The 27,941-nt window shown below is 36.6% G+C and overlaps 1 protein-coding gene and 1 long non-coding RNA gene across 6 annotated transcripts in view; one reads left to right on the top strand and one right to left on the bottom strand.

Moving 5' to 3' along the window:
- FUT9 (fucosyltransferase 9) overlaps window positions 1-27,941 on the top strand; it is a 119,430-nt gene that overhangs the window by 9,966 nt on the left and 81,523 nt on the right. The gene's annotated exons all lie outside the window — the stretch shown is intronic.
- LOC310897586 lies at window positions 19,732-26,405 on the bottom strand. Its single transcript, XR_014582401.1, has 2 exons — window positions 20,745-26,405; window positions 19,732-20,442 (listed from the first exon to the last, which is right to left on the bottom strand). It is a non-coding gene; the product is annotated as an uncharacterized lncRNA (long non-coding RNA).

Raw genomic sequence — 27,941 nt, forward strand, 5'->3', positions numbered from 1 at the left:
GCCTGTCTTAGAAATACACCCTGAAACTGGGAGGCTACCTGTTACTAAAATAAGTTGCTTCATCCCACAATATCTCGACACTTTCAAATAGTCCTACATTTCATCAGACATCACATTATTATATTCCTCTTGATCTTGTTACAAGTTGAAATAGACTAGCTGTGAAGACCACTCACTATTCAAATAATGATTTTGTGACGTACTCTGTGTGTTAAGTTTATCACTGAGGAGCAAGTTCTGTTTTCTTTAACACTTAAGATAAAGAAGAAAAAACATGTTATGATTCTGTTGCACATTGAGTAATGAAGTACTTAGCTATATGAAAATACCACTTTGTGGGAAGTTTTACAATTTTACAATTTTCTACTCTGAAAAGAACAAAACCAAAAAGCTGATATGTTCTACAGGTTAAGAATTTATTTTTTCTGGTCAGTAATTATACTTGTAGGATAATCTAGTTGGAGATAAATTTGGAAGACTGATTATTATAAAATCAAAGTAATTAGTTTTTTTAAATGTTAAAAATACACAGCAGTCACTTATTCAAAACATTTTTTTCTTGAAATTGACATTCTTCCAAGAGATGTTTTGATGTAAAAACACCTTCATTCTCCTCTGGGAAAAAAAATAAATAAAAAATCATGCAGCTCTAGATCTGAAAGAAAGAATATGATATCCTATTGGATGTTACAAGGAAGATCTGCAGCTTTCTGTATTAAGTTTTATGTAGAGAACAGTCTAAACTACTGAATAGAATCACTGTGTCTTAATGTATTTCTTTTTTAAGTAAATATATTTACTGGTATAGCAATATATACATATACATACACACACACACAGAAGCATATATTCTTCCTGGTCCACAATAGCAGCTGAGCTCCTCATGCATCCTGCTTTGTTAAAAACCTCTTCCCCAACAGTGAGCTTTTTATTTATTTTTTCCCTAATAGAGCAATTTCTAGTTTTAGATTTATGGATTTATTCCTTTTCTTGAACTTTCTTGGATTGGCCTAATTTGTACTCCTTTTTGCTCTCATCACTATGCAGATAATATTTGTTCCTTTCACTGGGTTGTTGAACAAGTCATTTTGATGTTTGTGCGCCATTTTTGTAAGTGGCTAATGCTGTGTAATGGTTATGGATTATCTGTAGTTTTCAGGTAAGTAGAAGAAATTACTCCAGAATTTTGCCTCTCTGAAGGTCAGAGATGCAAAGCTGGAAATGCAAGCCAAGGAGCTAGGTTCCCAGTCCACAGCTGCAGCCATGCCTCTTTCTATACTATAAAATTGTTTTAGCACAGATTTTCCCCAAAATATACAGAATTCTTCTGATGCCATGAAGGAAAGGTAATATGTGATAATCACAAAATATTTCAGCAGCAAACGGAAAAGGCTGGCATAAACTTGAGAGAATAGTCAATGATCAGTCTAGATAGTAAAATTCTCTACCTACTGAAATAGAAATATATGTATTTCTAAATATTTCTGCAAACTATTGTTTCAAAATAGTATTTTCTCCTGCTTCACTCCCACTTGTATTCCTTTCCAGTCTGTTGCCTTTCTTCCTGCCTCTGTTTCTTTTATGCCTCAGATTCATTTTATTTCAGCTCAGAATTTCCTTTTTTTTTTTCCTTTGCATGGATTCCCAAATTGTCACTTCTTAATTATATAAAAGCCATTTTATTCGCCCCAGGGAAAAAAAAAATAAAAAATTGAAGTTTTCACTAACAACTACCTGTGATGATTGAGGGCAAAATCCACACAGAGAGTTATAACTAAATACATTAAAGGTTTTAGGCAGCAAAAAACATGACTTGGGTGTATTTGTCTGTATTAGCAAGTAATTCAGCACAACAGGAGCAGACAAGTAGATCAAAGCAGCTGGTGTTGAGGTCCCTTTATTTAAAGTATGTGATCAATGTGTTTTACCATGAACTAGATTTAGTTTGTTGTCTTGGACCAAACGTTAGTAGCTTGTACATAGTCTGAGGCTGTTCAAAGGACTGATTAGTTCAGATCCTTTTGTCCCCTCTGCAGGACAAAGTACATCTGGTACAGGCTGTAAGCAGAGCTTCCAGTTTAGTTTCCTTCAAAAGAAATCTAGTTCCTGCACACCAAGACTGCTCTGGAAACCAAACCAATGTATGGTAATTGGGATGCACTACAAAACCACACTACTTCTCCCAGACAAACAGCAGCATAGTCTTCTAGTCTCTAAACAGCACAATCCACCATCACCTTGCCCTGGAGTTGCCTATTGCTAGCTCAGTTTCCAGTCTGAAAGTTCTATTTCTCTATGTCCCAAGAAGCACCTTAAGTCTTCTGAAGATCAAAGAAGTTGAAGGACTTGCATAAATCTTCTACTATGTGATCATATGGACTAAGTACTGTAACCAGGAACCCATTCCTTGGGCAATTGCTTTGGATAGTAGGCTAGAAAGTCATTCATCATGTGGGCAAATAAATATTTAGTATTTAAATATTCTGACCAGGTAGTGGCATCGTTCCTACAGGTGTGACAAATGTTTTATCTCAGATTAATCTCTGGGAGCAGCAGGTTGCAGTGCCAGAGCAGGCAGTTGGCAGAACCGAACACAGGCTGCCGACATTTTGGACAACAAATCTTATCACAGTTTTATTAGCAGAGCACCACCATCACCTTTCTTTTTATTTTAAAAGAAAATAATTTCAATTTATTTTTTTGTCTTCCATTCAGTTTCTAAAGGGGAGAAAAAATAAAAAGTATTTTATATCTACTTTGCTAGAAGGATCTCAATACTAAATGGATCGGTATACATCCTTAAAACCTTAAGCAGGATGCTTAACTTCTGCCTTGGTAGAATTTAAAACAGGCTTCGTGACTTGTATTGTCCTCTGTATCAAAATGTCTGGTCAGTGTCCTAACTTCACATAACTCTCTGTTTTGTGTGCAGGGTGCCCACAACCCAGCCTGTTCCACCTGAATTCCTGGGGGACTGTGTACAACTTAAATAGAAACGCTTTATGTGATGTGTCAACAAGACACCAAAAGTGAAGTAATGAATTGCTCTGTCTTGTAACACCCAGACTTCTTCTTGGATTCAACCATCAGGCATTGCAACATTTATAAACACAGTACTTGTCAGTTAAAGACTCATTTCTCTGCCCTGAGTCGGGCTTCACATGGAAAGCATGGGAGATAGATGAATAATAGCGGGATTCAGTAAAATCAGCAAGCTGAGCGTCAGAAGGAAATACACATACAACCCACACCTTATAGGCATCTACTTTCAGCACTGAGCAAGCACCTACTTACTGAAAGTAAGCACATAAGCCAGACCTGCCTTTTCTACAAAATAATTAGAACATGCTGCTAATTGATGCCCAAGTATCCAGTAATTAGAGGACCTACCATTTGGGTGGATGACCTTTTAAAAACTTCCCCACGTGTCTGAAGTGGAGAAAATACTTCACTCATAGACACTTTCAGGTCAGAAATGTGCCCTAACTACTGACTGAATGGCTATTTTGGGATGAAGTGAGTGACTTTCTCCTTTTGAAACTTTGCCAATTTGCATAATTGATTAAAGAGCTAATGGAGGAAGAATTTAAACCTGACACTCTTCCTTCACAGAAGAGTGGACTAATGTTGCTCTGTGGAGTCAGTTGTTGCTCTTGTGAGGGAGTTTGCGCTCAGAGTCCAGGCAGGGTCAGGGCTTGAGGATTTGTTGTGTAAGCACCACGGTGCTTTGAGATGCTGGGCTGCAGCTGCATGAGGGCTGAAAAGTATTAGTGGTGCCTGAGCACTGAATTTAGTGTTTGACCAAAGCACCAACTAAACTCCTTGATAGGTTTTGTCTTTATGCTTAATTAAAAAAGCCAGAGTGTTAAAAAGGTGGTTTTGGAACTACAGAGAGCTACTAATAATAGAAACCTTCAGTGAATTCAGTGGTTTATAAAAAGCACTTAGTTGCTAGTTTGGAAACTGAAGATCTCTGTTCTTGCATATAATATAGTGCAGTGAGCAATAATATAGCTTTCCCATAGTCCTTCATCACTTGGCCTCCATTTGTTGTTATAAGATATTAAAGTTTAAGGCCAAGGCACAAAATAAGCTAATTTCCAAGGGAGGAGAATAATATATTAGTTCAGGGAATTATGCATTGGATGAAAGTAAATATCTATAATTTTCTCATAGATATTCATTTTTGACAGACTACTTACTAAAAAAAAAAAAAAAAAAAAATCTTTACCAGTCCTGTGTCTCTTTTCTTATTTAAGATTTTAAAGTCTTCATGGTAGACACTTTTATCATATTTGTTCCAGTAGCCTTAAAAGTTGCTATGCACTAACATGATAGCTCAACATAATCTAATCTAGTTTTTACACTTTATTTTGCAAAGCAAACCTTTACATAGGTTTCTGCAACACTAAAAAAAAATAAGAAAAAAAAAGCCTTTCTGAAGTCCTTAAAAATCTGATTTATTCAGATTGAGTTAAGCATTCATACTTCCTAACGCTCCTTGAGCCATTATCAAATCGTAGATATTATTTCAGTGAAAGCCCTAATATTTGTGATAAATCTTCTCTGGTAAAGATTATGGGAAAGAACTAGCCATTGAAATTTATTATTTTCTGTTTAGACTGAAACCTTTCTGAGGCAGGAATAAGTTGACAAGAACATTAGAATATCACAGGTAATTATGTAGTCAGTGACTGCAAATCTGTTTCAGTTGGTAGGCTGTCTTTCCCTGTTTTTATAACTTCCTCTAACCTCAAAACAGTGTTTTCTTGGAAAAATATTATCTAAATTATTATGACTTGGAAATGTCTCTTTCTTTAACTATAACATAGAATTTCATTGTTGTATTTATTATTCCTTTCAGATGATTAGCCTGCAGTTTTTTGATAGACCAATTTTGGCCCGGAATCTTCCTAGATTTACAGTTCAGTTACTAGAATATATCTATTTCATGGTCTCATAATCTTACAAATCATTGTTGGGTTTATGTCTCTATCAGAGTTCTGGAAAAGCTAGCTTTTCCCTCTGACACATAGATATGCCAGAACTATTGTTACTTCCTGCTAGAATCAAATCCTCAGCTACTGATGAGTTACGCATGAATATGCCTGGGAAAGCCCACTTTAAATATGTGCATTTTGAAATCCCCAAATTTTCTTGAAAGGCAGTGAGTGAAGCTAGAAATGTGCCCTTGACTGTGAAGCATTTAACTAATTTATAACTCAGCCTAGTCTCTTATGTAAAGCCACCAAAAATTTAAGTCTAAATACAGATATGATAATGTATTTTAGTTTCTATATTTATTATCTTCTTTTTGGTCACTTATAATTTGCATCTTTGACTCTCATTTTCTTCTGTACTTTCCCATCTTCTTTAGCAGTATTTTATCATTCAGTCATGATTCTACTTGTAATCAACTATAATCAACCCAAAGTTGTGAAGAGGTGCCTGAAGAGGTTAAAAATGTATTCATGAATGGCCCTCATTTCACCTCAGTTTAGCCACCAAAAGCAAACTAACCTTCAAAGTTTCCTCTGCAGCTAAGGGGGAAAGACATTTCCAGAGAGCAATTCATTGTGCTTTCTGGACCTCTCTCTTAGAATGGGAGGAATTACCCTGTGAAAGTACTTGTTCCTCCCTCTGTCTATAAGGGAGCTTCTGTGAGCACTATGGAGAGTATGTCTTTCTCTTTTAAGATGCAATTTTATTACTTAAGACCATCAATTATTTTTATATAGGACTTTCCATTTCCAAGGCCATCACCTGTGGCTGGCTTGGGCTATCTCTAGACAGCAGGAATGGAGCCAAAAGAGCTTGCTGTGCTCCCCTTGTATTTAGGAAAGCTGAGGAGTATGGTACAGAGAGATTTCAGCTGGCAGCACAGAAGCCATTGTGGGGCTGGAAGCAGCACAGCTGTGTTCCTGTGACACTGCACACTGAGCTAAGAAACTCTGCTGAAACCAGCTTAATTCACTGGCACAGTACCTCAATTTTCTTTAAATTTGTTTATTGCAAATAGACCAGTAGGATATTCTATATATTTAGCAAGTGTCTTCCAGTTAACCCCTGTCTCCCAGTTTACTTGGTTTTGAACAAATCATTACAAAAATTTAGCAAGTTTAGGGACATCCTGTACAAGTCATTTTCTGTTACAGAATATAAGCTCCCTTAGAGGCAGTACAATCATTCATTTAGTCCTATCATTTTTGTATGTATGCACATCTATATTAAGCCAATAGAGGAAAATGTGAGAACATCCTGATACTCAGCTCTGGAGTAGGACTTACAGTAATGCAACTTAATTTAATTACAGAAAAGTCCTTTCATTCATTTCTGTGAATGAATATAAACTGGATGCTAATAGATGACAGCATACCATTAATTAGTGCTAAAACTAAAGGATACATGACCTAAATTTGTCAATAAACGTTCAAAATAGTATTCCAAAGAAGATTTTCTGAAGGTGTTCATGATATACCAATATTTATTTTCAGAACTGCAAGTCTATGAAGAATAAAACTGCAATCTTCTTGGAAAGCCTGCAAAGCAAGCCTGACTTTGTGCCGTTGTTATCATTTTGCCAGCTGAAGGGATGTCATTTAAATTAGACTCTGAAATATTAGAGCTACATAGTGTGTTGTCAGAGGAAGTGTTTTGACTGGGTAGAGTTAAATTTGGTCTTTGACAAAGGATAGATACATGGGGATGGGACTGTTTCCCATTTTGGTTTACTACTCTTACACAGGGGTTACCGTCTGTTGTTTCACCTAGAAGTCCTTCTAGTTTAGGAAGTTACTACAATCTGTCAGAAAGGAAATACTAATCTAATCAGATAGAGGGCTCAACTAGTTTTATCATTGTTATCTGCTTGGAGGGAATAGCTAGCGCCCCCTCCTGTGAAATGTCAGAACATTTTCTCCTTTCCGAACTTCCAATTGCTGCAAGAGTATGGAGACAACAGATCTGGCTCTGTCTCCCTGGAGTAGAGTTGACCTCAGTTCTTCCATATACACAAGTTCCTTACTGGCCTTTTGGGCTGAATGTATCAAGACACACAAAAGAGGAGATAAAATCAGTTTCATAGCAGTAATATCTTTAAATTCGCTACACTCTTACAGATTCAATATTTAATTTTCCCTACTGCTTAGGGGCACAAGAAAGGGCTGTTGATGCCTAATTTCATTATTTTATGATATATGCTCTGTTGTGTTTTTTGTTGTTGATGTTTTTGTTGTTGTTTTGTTTTGTCTTTTCCCTCTTAATGCTCCAACTTAGAAAATTACAGTATTGCATGAAAATCTCAAATGTCATTTGACAGAAAAAAGAAAAGCTAGGAACATACGTATTACACTTTGTTTACGTATTATTATGCATTTATTATGTATTATTATGCAATTACGTATTGTTATGCAAAATCCTTCTAAGCCTACTAAATATTATCATTTCTCAGTTCTGTTAGCAAACAGATACTATTTAAAGTATTTAAATTTGATTATATGTTTTAGCCTGAAACAAATTATAGAAAATTATATGAGCATATAGTAATGTGAGCAGTTGAACTTCTGGATCATAGAAGTTATAACTTCCATCTGTCAATAAGGGTAATGTGGGTAGGTGAAGGTTAGTCATATCTGTAACCAGAGCTGTAGGATGAGATTGTTTTCAAATGCTAAGTTTCTAGATATCATGAGTGTAGGAGACAGCTTCAAAATACCTCCCCCCAAAAAACAACTACAACAACAAAAACCAGTTAGGTTAAAGCATATTTTAAAAGCCTCCACATTATCTTCATTTTAAGTAACATAATTTTTGAGCCTGTCTCATACAGCTTGAGTTACCATTTTTGAGCTCTTTTGGCAGTTCTGCAGAACAATCTTTACCACTGGGGTAGTTAAGGTGGAGCCTAGAGAGTGACAATGATTTTGAGTGAGTGCAGTGAAGTTGGATAAATTTGTGCTTCAGAAAGGATGCAGAAAGCTTTTCTATTTTATACATACTCTTATATAATTTGACAAATCTCCAATTATTTTTTCTCTCCCCTTTAGAGAACTATGAAATTGTGCAGAAAGAAAGACATTTTTTTGGCTTGTAGTAGTTTTATTTCTTGTGATAAAACAAAACAAGACCAGGAGGAATAAAACCACTCCACTTGTACACAGAATAGTTTTAATGGGCTAGCTGTTAAAAAATTATCTTTTTAGATATAACTTAAACTATGTTAACCTTGGTGAATCTTAATCCCAACTTCCCTCCTGTACTTTGATGGACATATATACTTAGGCAGGTAGAACTACTGACAACAGTGTGTATAATCCTACTCATCACTAGGATTATAAATCAGGGGCAGTAAAGAAAGCAAAATTGGGTCTTGAGCCACAATCAGTATGGAAACCTCTGATGCTCTAATTATAGTCTTTTGTAAAGTAGTATTCTTCTTAACTGTTCATCTTGCTTCATAGCTAAAGTTAAGCGTTACACTTGGATCTTTGCTGAGTCTATGTGTCTTTCTGTTATGAGATAGGGTGTGGGGAACTGGTCATGCTAACTCATTATGTTTTGGTGCTGTGAGCTGCAGCTTTCCCAGAGCAGCTGCTTTTTCTGACAGACATAATGCTCTACACAGGCTCTTTGATTTTCTGCATATTTTACTTGCTCATTAGGTCTTGCTCTTTGTATATAGCTGCTTCATTCATAGTACTTATTCTGCTGTATGTTCCCAGATGGTCAAGTATTTTCATCTGTGTTTTCTATTTTGCTTTTGCAGAAGTTGCTGAAAGTTTTGATAAGCATCAGTGGAGGCAGGTTGAAATTATAACTTAAGAAAATAACAGGAGAAAGGAGTATGAATCACTGGGTGCTCAACTGTAACAAAAATAGCTGGGGGGGGGGGTCAGAGTAGTAGGGATGTACACTTTTCTACTGCGGTTTTGAGAGCAAAAAGAGTATTATGAGGAGCTAAAGGTCTGCACATGAGCACATGCCACTTGGAAATTGTCCCTCTGATTATCACTTTCACTTGGAAAATACTCAAGTCTCTGGCTGTGTACTGCCAACATTCATTCTGAGCCCCCCATATGGACAGAGAATATATTGTTTAATATCTTGTGTATCTGATCATTTCTCTCTTTCACAGAAGAGGTTCTTGTTTGAGTTTTCGTTAGGAGAAAAAAGTAGTAGCATTTCTATGACTTACACTTCATGTTTACTAAGTCATCTCTTTTATCATTAATCACAATGGATTATCTGAGTTTTAGCCTTATGTGTTTTTTATTGTTTTTGGAACTTGTAATTGCATAAGCATCTGCATTTTGTTAAATTATTACCAACACTGTGCTGTAACAATTTAAATCCACTTGATATTTTAGAAATTAATGGCATTTTCATATTTTTTTTTCTGGGAATAACACCCACAAGCAGTAATCATTTCCATTGTAAAATTTATGCCTATATTACATTTCAGACCATGGTATTCCAAACTCTTATGGATCAGTGAAATTCAGGAATTTATTTCTTTCTGATATTTGCAGGAAAATATTTGGGTTGTTTTTTTATTCAGTTTATTGGATTTTAGGTCACACTGTGATTTTATGTGTTTTGTTACAGCCTCATTAAAATGGGCTCTGGTTTGCAGACCTTTTTGTCAGGCAAATAGATCTTCAAAACAGAAAATCTCAGTTCATTTAATGTGATACCTGACAAGTTTGTAGCCCAACAGTGTATTCTCTACATGACTCAAAGACTGCTGTGGTCATGTCCTGTTATGTCTATTGAAGGACTTTATGCAAATAAATACAGATTTTAGCTAGCTTTCACAATTTTACTAATGTTTCAAGACTGAGAATGTTTTGAGTTACTGTTCTGTTGCCAGCCAATCTTTACAAGTTGCCACTGTATGAGATTCAGAAGAATTATGGTGGAGATCAGACATCAGAGTACTGAGAGAATATTCAGTTTCAATATGTATTTTGAAAGATACTGTCTTCCTAAATGCTGGTTTTCTTTTGCAGTTAACACAATTTTGCTTCAGGCTTCAGCAAATAGTATTATGGGAAGAGAATTTTGCTTTGTACTCTTTCTGTTATTTCAGTTTAAGGATCCTTGCAGGCACCAGTGTCAGGCCTCTAGGAAATACCTTCACAGGGTCATTCCCATTGCTCTGTGTAACTCAGTGCCTTATGGAAAGTCAGAGTATCATGGATATATTGGGGCATCCAGAGAAAGACACAGTCCTTCATGTCCTGAAGTTCTGCTACTCCCTGTTGCTTTGAAGCTGGTAATGCTGGGTCACAGTAACCAGCAGCAGCACTCACAGCTCCTCTGGATGCCCTCTGGGCCTATCTGTAGACACCCATCAGCTTGGGAACTGTCATGAGGAACTCGACACAGAGATGAAGTGAGAAGTTTTAACATCACTGTCCTTCACTAACACCCTACCAGGCTCCCAAAATAGTCTTGGAAGGTGCAGGATAATAGAACTGCTTATTCACAGAGACTGCAGAGCTGACCCTTGTAAATAAGCACATTTTCAAAGGGAGTGGAAAGTCCCCTGTAACACCTGTCCCCCAAGAAACATTGATCATCTACTGTTCAAGCCTGCTGAATAAATTTGCTTTCTAAGCTATTTTCTAATGAAGGGAACACATTTTTTTCACAAAACAAAAGAAGGTCTGTCCTAATTCCTAGCCAAAATATTCCACAATTAACATTTGTCTGTTTGCTGTATGCTGTTTAAGAAGCTTTAAATGTTGTTTTCAATGTGATTTGATTTCTGTGTTTTATAACCTTGGTATAGTTATCAGTCCATTTTCCAACTTGCCAAGTCTTAGTAAAAGTGATAAATTTCAGTCCTTGGAAATTATGATTATTTTTATGACTATGTAATGATGTGTTCTTTGGATTAAAATGTAGTTTTTCTTCATATAGATATGTAGTAAGTGTTAAATGAAACTAAATTATGCTGAATATAGATACATTTATTCTAAATAATGTGAAATTTTGCACACAGAAGTAGATCTCAATACTAGTTTTAGAAAATTGCTGGGGTATGGTCAACATAATCAATTTTCTATCAGCACTTCAAATTTATTCTGGTTTTGATTCTCACTCTCTTTACAGCAAAAATTATTTTTATTTATGTAATGAAGTATTTAAACTCAGTTCAGTACATATTTTTGCAGGTAATACTAAAACCTCTTGCTGTGATACTAAATGTAAGTTGTTTTCTCAGTGAAATTACTGCACTAATAATTAAGAATATATTTTTAACTCTAACTTTAGAAGTTTCTTGCTTAAATAAACAGAATAATTAAAACAAAGAAAATAAAAAAATAAAAAAAAAGGAAGGGAAGGGAAGGGGAGGGAAGGGAAGAGTTTCTTACTGAGTTTTGAATGGAGATAGCTTATGTTGCTGTTCGCACAGGTAGTTTGTGAGGGGATTTAGCTTTTCAATTTTTTTATTTTTTTGCTTGTTTGTGTTTTGCAAGGAACAGACTTTGTTTAAAGTCTAAATAAACTCTTAGACAAACAAAGATTTAAACAAACAAGTTTAAGATGTGACTTTTCATTTTTCAGTGCTTTGTAGTTCATCTGTAAAACCTAAAATTTTACTGTAGTTGAATGGTTTTGAATATGTCTGCTCAGCCATTTTCTCAGGAAGGTAACATTTTCATGTGAAACAGCATACTGGAGGTTTCTTTTGTCTATTTTTTTAAGAATATTGAGAGAAACTAGGTTGGTGAATGACAGCTTTATGTCCAAGAGGATTTGTTTCCTTTTGATGAAAGATTTTTATCAGTAAGAATTTACAGTGAACTTATCATTCAAATAGGATAATTTAATAATCTTTCAATGCTGTGCTAAGATGCAGGGATAAAAAGGTTGTGGTATTTTTTTTGTTTGTTTGTTTGTTTTGGTGGGGGGTATTTTAACTGACTAAGAATAATGGCAGTATGTAACAGATTGAGAATGTTCATTCAAATAAGGGACTTAATGAAAACAATTGTAGACTGAAGAAATGAAATCAAACAGTATTAGCAAATAAGAGATATTGAAGACTGTAACAGGCGCTGAAGATGAAATTGTTGATGACGCAATGACAGAATTACCAAAATCATTTCTAAATGTGTTTTAAGTTAGAGAAATAGAAATTGCCTTTACAATTACTAGCAAAGGAAAGTAGATCTATAAAAAAAATCGATCTAGTAGCATAAATTCTATGGGACAAATGATTTATGAAGAGAGAGGCACCATGTACCTTGCTTATATAGCCCTATTTCTGAGGCATAGAAGTGCAACTGTCTCTCAGGTTCAAGCAAAAACCTCCTTCTGAGGGCAGTCACATAGTAAGTACTAGAAAAGACTGAGCTGGACCATGCTTGAGAAAAAAGAAAGCCAAAGGCTGGCAGCAGAAGTGGTCATGTTGATTTGTTTTTTTTTTTAATGGCGGATTCACCCAAGCTACCTCATTGAATGAGGGAAATCCACTTTCCTTCGCCCTTCCCACTTCTTGAATATCCCACGGGATATTCTCATTTATTCCATCCCTTTAGCTGTCTGTTTAACTGTCTGTTAAAGTATTGTTCAGCAAAGAGAGTGATATACATGTAGTCAAGAATAAGTAAAAGACAGTTTTACTCTCTATTTAAGATAGGATAATCAGATAAAAAGAGGAAACCTTGGCTTCTGCTCCAGGGGGTACTTATTTTATATTAAGAAGTCATTAAGCAAGATGAAATAGATGATTCTCCAATTTTACATATGGAAGTGCTACTGTCAGTGAAGGAATAAAAATAACACAAAAAGCATTACATTCCCAAAGAAAGCCAGAGGTCTGTCTTCCCTTCCTCTGTTCCAACATTTGACACATACTCCATTAATCAGAAACATGCTAGACAACATTGCAAGATGTTTATGAGATGACACTTCTTACATATATTAAATGATGAGTAGATACTAGTTACTTCCCTATAGATGCTTGTTCCTCTTATTCAATGGGAAAAAAATAAACCTCTTTTATGCTAAAGATATTATATTATGTAAACTATTTTTAATATTATTTTTATTTTTATTTATTTTCATTAGCAGTGAATGGAACTAAAACTGGACAGATAAAGTTAAGTAAGAAGAGATAGTCCTCTCTCTAGATCAAATTTAGAAACTGTTCATGCTTAGATTTGGGTATCATCATTGTCAGACAGGAGGTAGCTAGTAATTCTTGAGTCCTGGTCAAGAGCACTGAGAGAACATTAGACTGGCTAAAGAAATGGGCATAGGAAGGAAATCTCCTGACAAAGAGATCCTGATTGACCCTGACAGATTTCATCCCTCAGGTCCTTGCAACAGCATCTAAATGTGCAGGACTAATGCTGTCCAAACAAATTAATGAATAATAATAACAAAACAACAACAAAAAAGCCTACTAGTTCTATTTAATGCCAAATATAATTTCTTTTTAATCCTTAATGAATAGATGAATTAGCTCAAGTTGGAGACTGTGTTTGGAGACTGAATTAGGCAACACGGTAATTCCTAAATCTTGACTTATTACCAAAGGCACATTATTATTTTTTATTATTATTTATTTTTCATCCCAATTTGAGTCTTGATGGCATTCTTATTAGCAGGGAACAATCTGTTTACTGACCCTTCTGTGATTATGGCATTTTCAGTATTCTCTGTACCTTTTTTTTTTCTTCTTTTTTTTTCATGAAGGTAGCATTAAAAGCTAAGAAGAGCTAATATTGCATCATGTAGCCTGACCTACGTTATTATTTATTGTTTGATATTCAGCTTCATAATCTCCTACCTATAAAGGGTCAATGTTAGTGTTGTTAACTGATCACTCTTGCTTTCAGCTTGGGAAATCTGAGGTGCTGTTACTGCATTCAGTTTTGCTCTGTTTTGCAGCCCCTAGTTGACAATAGGTAAAGCTTTTCCCATTCCCAAGAAACCAAGTACCTCATGTGAATAGCTTGCTTGTACAAGCTTCCTTTGTCTGAGGTCTTCTCACTCAGCAGAATCAACACTATAATAAAAATGTCAGTTTAGTTTTTAGTATGAAATGCTTGACTTTTCTTTAACAAGAGAGGAACACTCAATGTTGAAGCAGTCATGAAAGAAAAACTCTTTTCATGACCACTAGAATAAGTGGACAGGGACAGTGAGGCAGAAAGCAAAGAGTGGGAAACTGGCTTTCCTCCAAAACAAGAAAAAGCTACATTTAAGGACATAATTGAATGATTTGGTATTCCTTTGAAGAATTAACACAGCATAATATTTTTAAATGAATAAAAACTAAATATATGATAATCCCATGTCATATATATATATAAATGAATGTTTGAAGTGTTAATGGATGAATTTACAAATATTTTAGATGAGGAAAACAAGTGACAATACAACTGCTGTCTGGGTTTAAAACTACAAACACGCACACAGGCCCAATTATCTACAATGAAGTAGCGTGAGAAAAAAAAAAAGAAAAAAAAAAGGAAATGAGAAAACTTAAAAAATTAACATCTTGTCAGCATACTGACTTCTCTGCTTGCTTAATAGAAAAGGGTGTTATCAGTTTTATTTCCTTTGAGGATAGGGAAGAAGCTATTATAGTGCAGAATCCCTTGTGCCTATGAGAAGAGAGCTGAAAATAGATTGAAAAACGTGTGGGAAAAGCAGGCATAATCAAAACTAGTTACTCTACAGAAACATTTCATTTTTTATATCCCAGCTAATGATACATTTTACACATTTTTCTGTTTACCTAAAGAAGCTGCTAATAGTATTTTATGTAAGCACAGAAAGGAAACTGAATTATGGCTAGTTTGTAGAGAACTCAAATTCAATAATTGTTACATAAAGCATGCTTAAGCAAAGATATTCAAACCCAATAAAAAGGGGCATTCCTATAAATACAAACGGTGTCTAATTAACAGAGAATCATAGCTGAATATGTGACATACCCTGAAGGTTAAGTATTGTTTTATGTGCCTGGAAACAGGCGTGGGAGGCAAAAAATAAGATCTATTCATCACTGAGGCACAGTGAAACTTGTCAATAACAACCTCACAAAGGCCACAACTTTCATCATCTTTATAACTGATGGCAGCATAACGTAGGATAATTAATACAAAACACATCTCCTGGGGATGAAGGTTTGTGGTTAGGAGAGGTGGATGAGGCTATCAAGTGACTTGCAGTATTTATTTCTTTCTAAACATGATTTTTTTCCTTTTCATGAGCACAGCCACGTGCACCCACATATCAGAAGTCTGTGTGATGCCCAGACTGGAGAAGGACAAGGTCGAAACACGTTTTGGGGATGATAGGAACCAAAGAGGGAATTTGACTCTGACTCACCAGAGAAGCAGACATTCCTCTGCTAATGATTTGGTCTTTTTACAGCAAGAATGAGAATGAAATATTACTTGAAGAAGTATTTAGCAGGGAATGATGAGAGGAAGGATTGGGAGAGGAGGAAATAATGGAAACAAACATGTACGCACAAATACAAACTCACTGTTTCTAACTCAGCCTTCTTATTCTTTCTCATTCTATGACATGATCACAGAATCACAAAATACTTGAGGTTGGAAGAGACCTCTGGAGGTCATCTAGTCCAAGCCCCTTGCTCAAGCAGGGACACCTACAGCAGGTTGCCCAGGACCATGTTCATATGGCTCCAAGGACGGAGACTCCACAACCACACTGGGCAACCTGTTCCAGGGCTCGGTCACCTGCACAGTATAGAAATGCTTCCTGATGTTTAGAGGGAACCTCCTGTGTTCCAATTTTGCCCATTGCCTCTTTTCCTGGTGCTGGGCACCAATGAAAAGAGCCTGGCTCTGTCTTCGTTGCATTCTCCCTTCAGGTTTTATATACACTTTGACAAGAGCTTTTCTGAGCCTTCTCTTTTCCAGGCTCTACAGTCCCAGCTCTCTCAGCTTCTCCTCATAGAAGAAGCACTCCAGTCCCTTGATCTTCTTGGTGGCTCTCTGCAGGGGGGTGCTGATGATGTCAAACAGACCTACTGTTTTTCTCTTGATTTTTTTTTATGTTATTGCCTAGGATGATTCCTTTAGCTGCTTTCTCCTCTTGTATTGTAATGTATTTTCACTGCAAGTTTCATGATGCAGTAAGAAACATTATAGCAAAGAAAAACATATGACATGGAAAAGTGATTGAAGAGCAGTTGGCAATGAAGAAGGGAATAAGTCAAACTAGCATTGGGGAAAGAATAAACACAGAAAACTGTCCAGACAGCTGATATCTGTCTCCTCTACTGCTACTGAATAAAGATCTTGTTTGCATTGGAAGTGGCCAGGAAACCAGCACAATCCCTCAGAAAAGTCCCAGTTTGTCTGCTCTTTTCCACAAAGTATGAAACTACCACAAATGAATTTAACAAGCTGGGGAATCTCTATGAGATCCCAATTTTTTAAATATATTTTGTATTTGGAAAACATTTTTTTAAATGCTATTGGATATAATTGTTCCCCAGAGACACGTAGTGCTTGATTTGCTAGATCTGGTCAAAGCATTGACTGTGCTGCTGTAAAATTTAACTTTTCCTGCATCCCATCATGTAGAAATTTCAAATTACATCAGCCCTGATTTCCACGTCTCAGCTTTTATTATTGCTAAGTGCTTGTTATGCTTTGTTTCTGCTTTTCAATGTAAATACATGGTGGGTTTTGCTTTACCCTGTTGTAATAGTATTGCAGCACACTTTCCCTTGCTACCACGTAAAATATAATGTGAATGCAGCATCTTTGACCCAAATTACAATTGTTTTGGTTCTTTGAACAGATGGAAACTCTGGATGACAGAGTTGGAACATCTGGAAACAGATGTATATCCTCTTCTAGAGGGACTCCTCAACTAAACCAATGCAAATGGCAAGTTAATCTAATGTAAAAAGAACAAACATACTGTTTTCTTTAACTGTCATCCTCTCCCAAATACCCCCAATTTTTCATTTTCCATAATTTGTAGCAGTCTTCTCAAAATCACTGGAAATGGAAGCAATCCCATCTTATACAAAATGTTATAGGATGTATTCCCATTCGTGAATAGCTCTGTACCATATTGCCAAAACTTTGGGGATTAGCATATATTTGTAACATTAGGATAGGATAGGATAGGATAGGATAGGATAGGATAGGATAGGATAGGATAGGATAGGATAGGATAGGATAGGATAGGATAGGGTAGGGTAGGGTAGGGTAGGGTAGGGTAGGGTAGGGTAGGGTAGGGTAGGGTAGGGTAGGGTAGGATAGGATAGGATAGGATAGGGTAGGATAGGATAGGATAGGATAGCATGGCATAGCATAGCATATAGAGTAGAGTAGAGTAGAGTAGAGCAGAGTAGAGTAGGATAGAATAGAATAGAATAGAATAGAATAGAATAGAATAGAATAGAATAGAATAGAATAGAATAGAATAGAATAGAATAGAATAGAATAGAATAGAATAGTTCAGTTGGAAAGGACCTACAGAGGTTATTAAGTCCAACTGCCTGACCACTTCAGGGCTAACCAAAAGTTACAGCATATTTCTAATACGCTGTATTAGAAATAAAATAAATTTTTCCTAGTGTCCAGTCTAAACCTCTCCTGGTGCAGCTTTGTGCCATTCCTGCACATCAGGACATCATTGGTTACCAGGAAGAAGAGACCAGCACCTCCCTTTCTGCTTTCCATCCTCAGGAAGAGCAATGAGATTGCTTCTTAGCCTCCTGTTCTCCAGAGCAGACAACCCAGGTGTCTTCGCCCTCTCCTTCCAGCCCTTTTAAAAGCTTCTTTGTTATCCTCCTCTGGGTGATTTCAAGTATCTTAATACCCTTTTAATATTGTGGAGACCAGAACCGTACAAAATAACCAAGCTGAGGCCACAACAACGCTAGATATAGCAGGAGAATCACCTCTTTTGACCAGCTGGCTGTGGTGTGTTTAAATGCATCCCAAAATACAGTTTGCCCTCCTGGCCGCCAGGACACAATACTGACTCGGGTTGAGCCTGCTGTCAACTACCACCCCCAGATCCCTTTCTGCTGAGGTGCTCTCCAGCCACGCGTCTCCCAGTCTGTACCTATGTCCAACATTACTGTGTACCAGGTGAAGAAGCCAGCATTTTCCTTTGATGAGTTTCATGCCATTGATGATTGCCCAGCACTTCAGTCTATCTAGATCCCTCTGCAAGGCCTCTCATCCTTCCAGAGAAACAACAGCACCTCCCAGTTTAGTATCATCAGCAAACTTCCTGAGACTCATTCCACTCCTGCATCCAGATCATTGATAAAAATGCTGAACAGAACTGACCCTAGAATTGAGGTCTGGGGAACACTGTTAGTGACCGGCTGACAGCTAGATATAGCCCCATTCACTACAACTCTTTGAGCTCTATCGTTGAGCCAGCACATCATCCAGTGTAGCATGGACCTGTTTATCTCACAGTTGGACAATTTATTCAGAACACCATAAGGAATGGTATCAAAGGTCTTATAAAATAATAATAATAATAACAACAACAACAACAACAACAACAACAACAACAACAACAAAAGAAAGATTACATCCACTGCCTTCCCTTCATCCAACAAGCAGGTGACATTATCATAGAAGGTGATCAAATTACTAAGGCAGGATTTTCCCTTCATGAACCTATGTTGACTATGCATGATAATAGCTTTGTTCTTCAGATGACTTTCAGTAGCAACTAGGATAACGTTCTCAATACTTTTCCAAGTATTGAGATTAGACTAACAGGTCTGTAGTTTCCTGGGTCTTTCCTCAGGCCCTTCTTGTAAATTGGTATAACATTGGCTAGCTTCCGGTCAGCAGGGACTTCCCCAGACTTCCCAAGAACTTTGTTGAGAGAGGTCCAGCTATAAGATCCACTAACCCCTTTAGTACTCAGGCCCCATAAACTTATTATAGCATAAAGATCCACAAAAGCTAACACAAAAAAATGGTATCTCTATTACTCAGTTTTCAGAGTGTTCTCCTGCAGAATGTCACTGCTGGAGAGACAGGAAGGAAGTTGTGAAGTTCTCATTGATTTCAGTGGAGTAAAATTTGATTTTTTTTGGAAGATCCCAAATTCCATAACAGACACCTGACACAGGAGAGGATATTTACTCTTCCAAACCTTCAGAGCCTCTTGTCTGAGACTGGAAGTAAAAAGCCTACCACTTTCAAACAACCTTCTGAGATTTACAAGAATTTTCTGACAGATACATCTGTACTGCTTGCCTAATAATAGCAATTGTCTGCATAATTGGGAGCATAAAAAGAGGTGGGTAAGCCTTTGAGGAAAGCCAATTAAGCATGCAAACACTGCTTGTAATTGGTACATAAATTTAGGTATTCTAGTTGCATGTGTATTTCCTGCTTAATGGTGATATTTAGTAGCTCAATACTTTCTCTGCTTTGTATCCTTCCAAGTTTAAAGAAGTGATCCTTCAGTGCATCTGACTCTACATAACTTCTACAGGGCCATACATCCAAAATCAAATATTGCAGGGGTAAATCACATTCTATAACACTTTGAAGAACATTCAAAGAGCAGCTGTACTGTGACGAAGCTGCACTGAAAAAAGAGTTGGCTGGCTGTTAGCCAGCAATCTAAAATTATGTTCACAGCCTTTTTTATTGAAAGCGATGCCCATACATACCAAGATATTTTTAGAGTAAATACTAAGTTAGGATGCAGTCAACATGTATGGTGACAGTGCTGTTTATTGTTTTTTATTGCTTTTTTTTTTTTTTACAGGTAACAGATTTAGTCCCCATCATTATAACTCTTGATGGTAGCTGTCCCATTTATTTTGTGTGTAGGTTTTTAATTGAGACATTATCAGTTGATAAATAAATGTTCCACTAACAGCTCAGTAATATCAATTATCACTGCATGCAATCATTAATATAATAATCTCACATGCATGAATAGTTGCATTGCTATTAAAAAGTGTGAAAATTGGAAAGTTAGAGAAATAACAGAATGTCAGTTTTATTTGACTGTTTGTCACAGCTGACATTCTATGAATTTGCATTCTACAAGGATTCACAGGAGTTTGTTGTTTGGAACATATCATTGCTATAGCATTCTCTTATGGTTTTCATTTCATTTGAAAAATACCTTAATAGTACTTGATTGTTGCATATGTTTTTATTTTCAGAGTGAACAATATATCAATTGCCTCTTTTGGAAATATAGAATCTCTTTTTAATGTTGATGAATGTGTAGGAGAAAAGGACAAAACATATATGCCAGAATAATAATAAAATTTTTGATTTATAAACCTGGTAACAAAATAAAAAATAAAAAATGTTATAACTAATAGTGTTTGACTGAGTCCTTACAAGATCTTTTTTTATAGAAAGAGGTCATGAATCAGGTCTGAGGTTGCAATCCAAATTTCATCTGAATTCAGAACGAGTCCGGAACCTTAATTAACAGAAAAATAGAAGTTTTGCAGTTTGAATTAAAGATATAATAGGTACTTAGTAGAATTTAGTCACTAAATTATCAATTTTTTAATCATTCTTCAATGTATGTCTTTTAACTCGCATGTTTACTCTGTTATATTCGTAAAAAGTAATAACAAACCCTCTCATTCTATTCTTTAATAGGCCTCTTAACTTTTCCCAAGAACAACCAACCCTCTTCTGATCATCACACTAAGGCTTTTCTGATCATTTTCCTGATAGAATAAATTTTACATAAATAGAAGGGATCAAAATCGATACCAGATATTTCGATGCATGTGTGGAGGGAGCTTGACCAGGGAGACTTTTACTTCCTAAGATATAAACATTGCCTGATGAAAACAGGAAAAATAAACTTTTTTTTTTCAAACTCAGACAAATATAATGGCAGGTTTCTCATGGAAAGGGTCAAACCCAAAGATGGTAGACAAATAAACAGGTGATCTTCAATTACAGTTCTTCTGGTACCTAGAAAGGGAAAATAAAGCTGTATCAGGTGTTATACAGATGTTACAATGGCTGCTATAACAAGGAAGTTTTTGAAAGCATATGTTATAAAGTAGACTCCAGTACAAATAGATTTTTCTGATATTAGTCCTTTGAGACTGATGTTGCTATGACTGATAGGAATGAACTAAAAAAAAAATAGGAGACATCTAAACATCTGAAAGAAACTTATTCTCATTTATCTAAAAGTGCAATAAAGTATAAAGAAGTATCAGAGATGTGAATAGTCATGTAAGAAAAAGGACAGTAGTAGATTTCTACAGTAACTTAGATTTCTTTCTTAAAGGTAGATTACAGGATATTTTGACTTTTCCTCCTACATTTTTTCCAAATTACACATTTTTGCAATTTGCTTTTCTGAGGCAAACTTTGTATCACTGAAGTTAAGAGTAAACTCTTTTCAACACCTCCATTCAATCCTATGGCTGCTTGCAACATTAATTAAACCATGGGTCCCATCTGCATCTAAACTAAATGATGTTATTCACTATCATCAATGCAATCAGGATCAGATTTCTTATACTTAATTAGTGAGATCACAAAAGCTGCCTTCTTAGCAACATTTACTCACATCAAATTACATTTCATGGTGTAAGAGAATGTGAAAAGGAATCTTAATCTGCCTACATACATCCCAATGATGTTATGTTTTTAAACACAGGACTGAAAAGCAGAATTCTTTTTTTTTTTTTTTTTCCTGTAGTAGATTATAATAGACAAAAGGCTTATTTTTATACTCTTCCAGAAGATTAAGTATTTCAGAGATCCAGTTTTGACAAACTATAATTAATATCCATTAATGTATAAAGGGAGAACAGAAAAGAAAAGGGAAAAAAAATCTTTTACAGTAGTCATCACTTTTTCCCTTGAAAATACTTGTAAAAACAAGTTTAATCCATTACTCTCTTTTTTGATTTAAAAATATTGCAAATTGCAAAGAAAAAAAAATGAGTTGTGCAAATAAAGACATCTGAGAGGGATGTGTATATTAACAAACCAAGTTTCTCATTGGAGATCCACTCATTGCGGTAAGCATACAGTTCATTTTTCTGAACTTTCTGACACCTGTTCAAACCCTTTGAATATCACCAACATGCAAATCCTGAGCCTAGTGGCCATTCCAGATGTTCTACACTAAGTATGTGGTCTTGATTGCTACAAAGCTGATCTCCAGAAGCTATGCCATACCTTCTGGAGCCTTTATGATACTGCCTGGTATTGGCAAAGACATTTCTGTTGCTTTCCAAAACACTATATTATCTGAAATGTAAAATCTACAATAATAACAGTAATACAACTAAAGCATAAAAATACCATAAAGCACGGAGTAACAATTTTATGGCAAAATACTCTTTATCGAGCAGATGTAAAGATAAAACTGAAATTGATATCTCTTTCATACTTTCTTATTACAAAATTGTTTGCAGTTCACTAAAAACTTAGCAGAGCAAAGGTTTAAAATCAGAATCTAGTGACTTATATTTTATCACATTAATCAATTATTAAATAATTATACATTGTACTGAAAAATTAGTAAAAAAGAAAGGAAAGTAAAATGTCATTCCAAAGCTTTCTACTTTAAAAATACATCACCACAAATCCCTTCTTTTCCTTCCCAGTTATTATTTTCTCCAGGAATCTGGTTTTCTTATAGGGGTCTAGATACCACCAATCCTTAGGTTTTTCATATTCAGAAGCTTCCTGTATAAATAAGCATTTATCCTGAAGTGTATACCATCAGAAACTCAGCTTTGATAAGATTCCTGGTTGCAGTGCCTTTGCAGGTTACAACAACATTGTATGACAAGAGGAACAGTCTTTCTGGTAAGAAAATTGTGAGCTGTGATGAATTTTGAGCTCTTCCAAGTACTGTAGTTTATGCAGTATCATTTCCATTCTCATCAGCTACCGAATCATATTCAAAGTTGTAAGGTTTTTCTAGGTCTTTTTGTGGCCAGAGCTTAGAGTATCTAAACTGAAGTCCCCAAATGAAAACAGTGACTGTCGATTTTGTTTTACTGGAAAACAGAAACCTTTGCAAGGAGGGTAAATCTTGTTAAATAGAAATGAGTGCTTTTGCTGGGGCCACTCTGGGACTAAGAAATCAACTTCTGCAGGAGGAACAAGTTTGAGTGCCACTTCCCTTTCCACGTGCAAATTGGATTTTCTTAACCTTTCCTTCTGTAACATAAACATTTAGATGAACAGTCAGACAAGCATTGTATATTGTAAAACAAAACATTGCACAGTAGACATATCTTCCCCTGGGGAGAGGAATGAAAGAATAAACATGTAACAAGCATTAGTCACATTGCTTAACGCACTACTGGAAGGCACTCAAATATTCATTGTGACTAAGCTATAAAGAGTTATATAAAATATAATAAATGTATTAACTTGTCAAATAATTTGTTGCATTCTGCATCAGCCTGAGTTAGAATGAATTTTAAGAGTAGTTCCATGTACAGTGCATTTCAGCTGAGTTGGAAAAGGCTTCAAAATCTTGTCAGAAAGACAATTTTGCATTTGCCTTACTAAGCACAGGTATAAAAAAAGTAATCCTGATCTATTTTTTAATAGAATTCCATAGTAGCACCTGGAATTGGCAAATCATCAGTGGTCATCCTGATCGACAAACAGCAGAGAAATACCCTGAAGAGAGACCAGGAAACTGGCCTCCTCCTCCTCATCATCATGTGGCTGTTTCCTAGCAACCTTTCAGTATCATCTCAGATTTATTTCCATTTCCATAGGGACTGAGGCAAGAGCAGTTAACAACTGTAGCACATAGACACAATCAGCCTTGGAAAGGAGAACAGTCAGTGGAAGCTGAACAGAAGGAAGTCAGAGTTATTTATAAGTTCAGAAGAAAGTTCTTGGAAATATTTGCCACAACAAAAGTGAAACTTCTACCTCTTGTTTAAAGTTCATATCTACAGTCAGTCCCTCGTAGTCTGTAGTTTCCAAGCACTAGTTCCTCCCTATACTTAACTCTTCTTTAGATATAACCACTAATAAAAACCTCTACTCTCTTCAGTTGGCCTGGGAAGTATCTTTCCACCTTGCTCATGGCTGGCCCTGGTTACACAAGTGTTTTATCTCTCCTGTTAATTAGACAATAGTGTAGGTATGGTGGGCATCAGTCTCTCAGAGAAACAGATTAGTACTGAATATTTTAAGAAGCTTCTTCAGCCATATGAATTAGAGAAAGTAAATAAGCCAGTTGCCATTTGACTTCGATGCCATACCAAGGCAAACTGATGGTCTCAGCATTTTTCTGGGCATGGAGTAGTCTGAAACTAGGATATCGAAAATTCATCAATGATTACAGATAGACACTGTGGTTTGTAACTATGCTCTGCTGTCAGAATTAAAGTTTCTGACATAACGATAAAGTTTATTTGTGCTGAAGACAGCAATTTTGCAGTCACTATGTTCTATAATAGAGACTTTTTTTTTCTCTCTAAAGTGTGTAGATTTTGTAGATTTGTTTGTTCATTGGTTTGATTATTTTGCTTCCATGAAATGTTTGTCTTATTCTCTTCACTCAATATCCCCTGACAGATTATCAAGCTGCATCACAATTCCTTCCTCAGACCAGTCATTGGCAAAAGGTGAAGCATGTCATATCTTGCCAGGAGTGAATCCAATTTGTCACACTTTTCTATTTTTCCTAACTATTGCTTGTGTGGTGTCATCTTTAATAGAATTTAACTTCTGATGTGGGTGCTGCTACAGTCACTGAAGTTGTTTGGAATCTTGATGTCATAACCTGTAGGCACAAACAGGGACCTTGAGCTGTCCCCAGAACTGGAGACAAGGGCTGGGCGGACAAGTCTGCAACATGCATCTGAGCACACTTTAATCACACTCCACAGGAGGCTGGTGATACAGAATTAATTATTTGACTACCCAATTTAGGGGCTTACATGTGTTTCACAGATCAGTATTGCAGAATTTTATGCAGTCTCCAATGCTCATATGGTTCTGCACATTTCATCTTTGTTGAATGGCTGAGGAGTTTTAGCAGAGTTGCTTCAATGGCTTGAGGAGTAATCCAGATGTATCACGCATCTGTGTAGTGCTTCATTTCAAATGTGTGAAAAATCACACATTTTAGGCTTAAGTTTATGTTTCAACTAGTATTTATTTGTATTCATTATCTGTATTCATATATCTAAAGTGCAAATTATAAGAGTGAGGTTTTATAGAAGACTTTTGCCAAGATGAAGAGCCTTGGACACCTCTTGCTCCTTTGACAATTTTGTTTTTATTACTCCCTTTCACTTTGCAACACACCTTTGAATTGCCTGTTGTGCCTAATCACTAAATCCTTTAAATTGGTAGGGACCTCTTGAGGACATCTAGTCCAACTCTGAGCAAGAGCCAGAGCAAGTTGTTCTCAACTATGTTCACTCCGGTTTTGAATAACTCCAAGTATGGAGGCTCCACAACCTCTCTGGGCAACCTGTTCCAGTGTTTTACCACCCACACTGTAAAAAGTGTTTTCTTGTGTTCATATGTAATGTCACGTTGTCTTTTTTTTTTTTTTTTTAAATTTGTCCTCCTTGCCTCTTATCCCATCAGGGGGAACCATTCTAGAAACTGCTCTGGAACAGTAAGTCTGTGAGGTTTAGCAGTGTCAGAGTCCAATACTATCTGACCAGGTTCTTTTAGGTATTTTACATAATGAGGATTTGATGTTTAATTCAAAATTTACTTATTTGGAGATAATCTGACATTACACTGGATTTTGATTTACAAGAGTGTTACAGCAGTGTACTGAAATAAAAAATACAAATGGAATATAGCAACTAAAACGTGCAGTTGGATCACAATACAAATGTGATTCCTGTTACTGGTCTCTATATGTTTGTTGTCATGATGCTGGGCATCCCCTGTTGCTGTAAAAGGCTATCTGGTTTGAAGCCCTTTGTTCTCTTCAAAGTTCATTTCATTGGTTGACAGTTTTCTTATTCTATGCTGCACATATATGCTTCCCCCATGCTGATCTGACTATCTCAGGAAGAGAATACTCTCTGTTGGTTATCTCTGTGAAAGCCATTTATAGAACCAGTTGGTTCACCCAACTGATATAACCATCACCTAAAACAAAAGCCACCCTGCAGTCCACTTTGTGTTGAGACAAATTAGTCTTCCTTTACCATAACTATGGTCACTTCCTGTACTCTTCTCTAAGTCTTGACCACATCACTTACGCTCACCTCCTCAGAGCTGTCTTTCATTGTAAGGGTTTGTAGATCTGTCACAGGCAACATGGGGCCATTGTGCTCCATACGGGAGGTGACCCATAGTCATCTGTGGTCCTGGGATTCTAGGTGTCCCTGCTTGAGCAGGGGGATTGGACCAGATGCCTGCAGACATCCCATCCAACTTCAACTGTTCTGTAATTATGAGACCTATGAGACCCAGTTTAGGGACTTTGCCGAGAGCTGGGTTAGCATGATGGGGGGGGGTGGGGGGGGGGTGAGGCTTGGAACAGAATAGCTGCTAGCCTATGGGTAAACAGGGAGTATTAGCAGAATCTGACTGAGAAACCCTCATACACGTGTTCAGTCCCTATGGCAGTGTTGGAGTAGTGTGAGGTATGGGCAACTCCTGGTTCACAGATGGAGTTTTGAGTTCAGCAGGACCTGTGGGACCACCATGGACCAGTCTCCAGGGTTTGAGAAGTTCTGAGCTCACTGCCACGGTGCTGCTATGACTTCATCAATGCCAGAGCACTGGGCGCCAAGGGCAGACATCATAAAGGTGAGCAGTGGCTGCAATGGTGGCATGTGGTCCCAGGCAAGCCACGCAGGGTGGAGATGACAACAGGCCCCGTTGACAAGCTGGTGAGCCTCAGCCAAATCAAGGTCCAAGGTCAAGCCAGGAAATCCAAACAACTGTTCAGGGACAAGGCTGGAGACTGGTACTGCTGCAACATTATTGGGATTAAAATAAGGTTGTGGGTCATGAGCAGAGTGGAGGTAGCCCAAAGAGGGCTGGATAAGGACAGTCAGGCCTGCTAATGGTATCACAGCCCTCAAAAGGAGCCTCCATGACACCCAGCTTGCTTGGGGAGGCGTCATGAATAAATAAAGATAATTGGCTGGTGCAAAGTAAAAGAGCATTCACTAAAGCTGAGGAAAATTGTGAGCAATACCATTTCATTTGCGTTAACCAAAATAAACTGTTGAGTAAAAGTAAATGATAAGAATATGTCTTGTAATGGCAAAATGATTGAGTGATGTCACTGTAGCTGCAAGACAGTCTCATTACCAGCATGATTTTGTACCAGCTTTACACAATAACTATTGAAAGACTTCCAATATAATTTAGAAAGTTCAAACACCCCTCTCTTAAAGTCCACTGGATTTTGCTTTAATAGTTTATTCCCCAGGGAGCTGAATTATTTATTGATTTGTTAAGGAGTACAATGATCTAAATGCAAGAACTGGAGTGTATGTAATTGAGATCCAATTGGAGGGACATTAACCTACGCACTAAGTTTAAGTGCAGACACTTAAATTGGCCCCCAGATTAAAAGAAAGTCTTTTTTCAGTTGGATTCTTTCACTGCCAAAAAGTACATTTTAAGAACGAAAGGGCATAACTTGATCTTTTTTTTTTTCAATCCACAGATTTTCTATCTCATTCTAAATTGGACAAAAGTAACAGAGCAATGGAATGTGTTTTTGAAATGACCCAATGCTTGCTTATTTAAGACTGTAAACCCAGACTGCATTCCAAAATACTGCTTAAAAAAAATAGCTAATATGATTCACTATTGTAGCTTTCCCAGCATGTCACAGTAGAGCAGAACTACTAGGAGAGTCAAGTGATGAAGGAATTTCAAGACCTATGGAAAAAGTATTGAATCAGTATGCTTTTGTCTGAGTACTGGGAACGTTCAGCACATTTTGTTTCAGTCAAGGACAGAAATTTATTG

This window comes from Anser anser (assembly GCF_964211835.1).
Source record: "Anser anser genome assembly, chromosome: 3".
Classification (NCBI taxonomy): Eukaryota; Metazoa; Chordata; class Aves; order Anseriformes; family Anatidae; genus Anser; species Anser anser.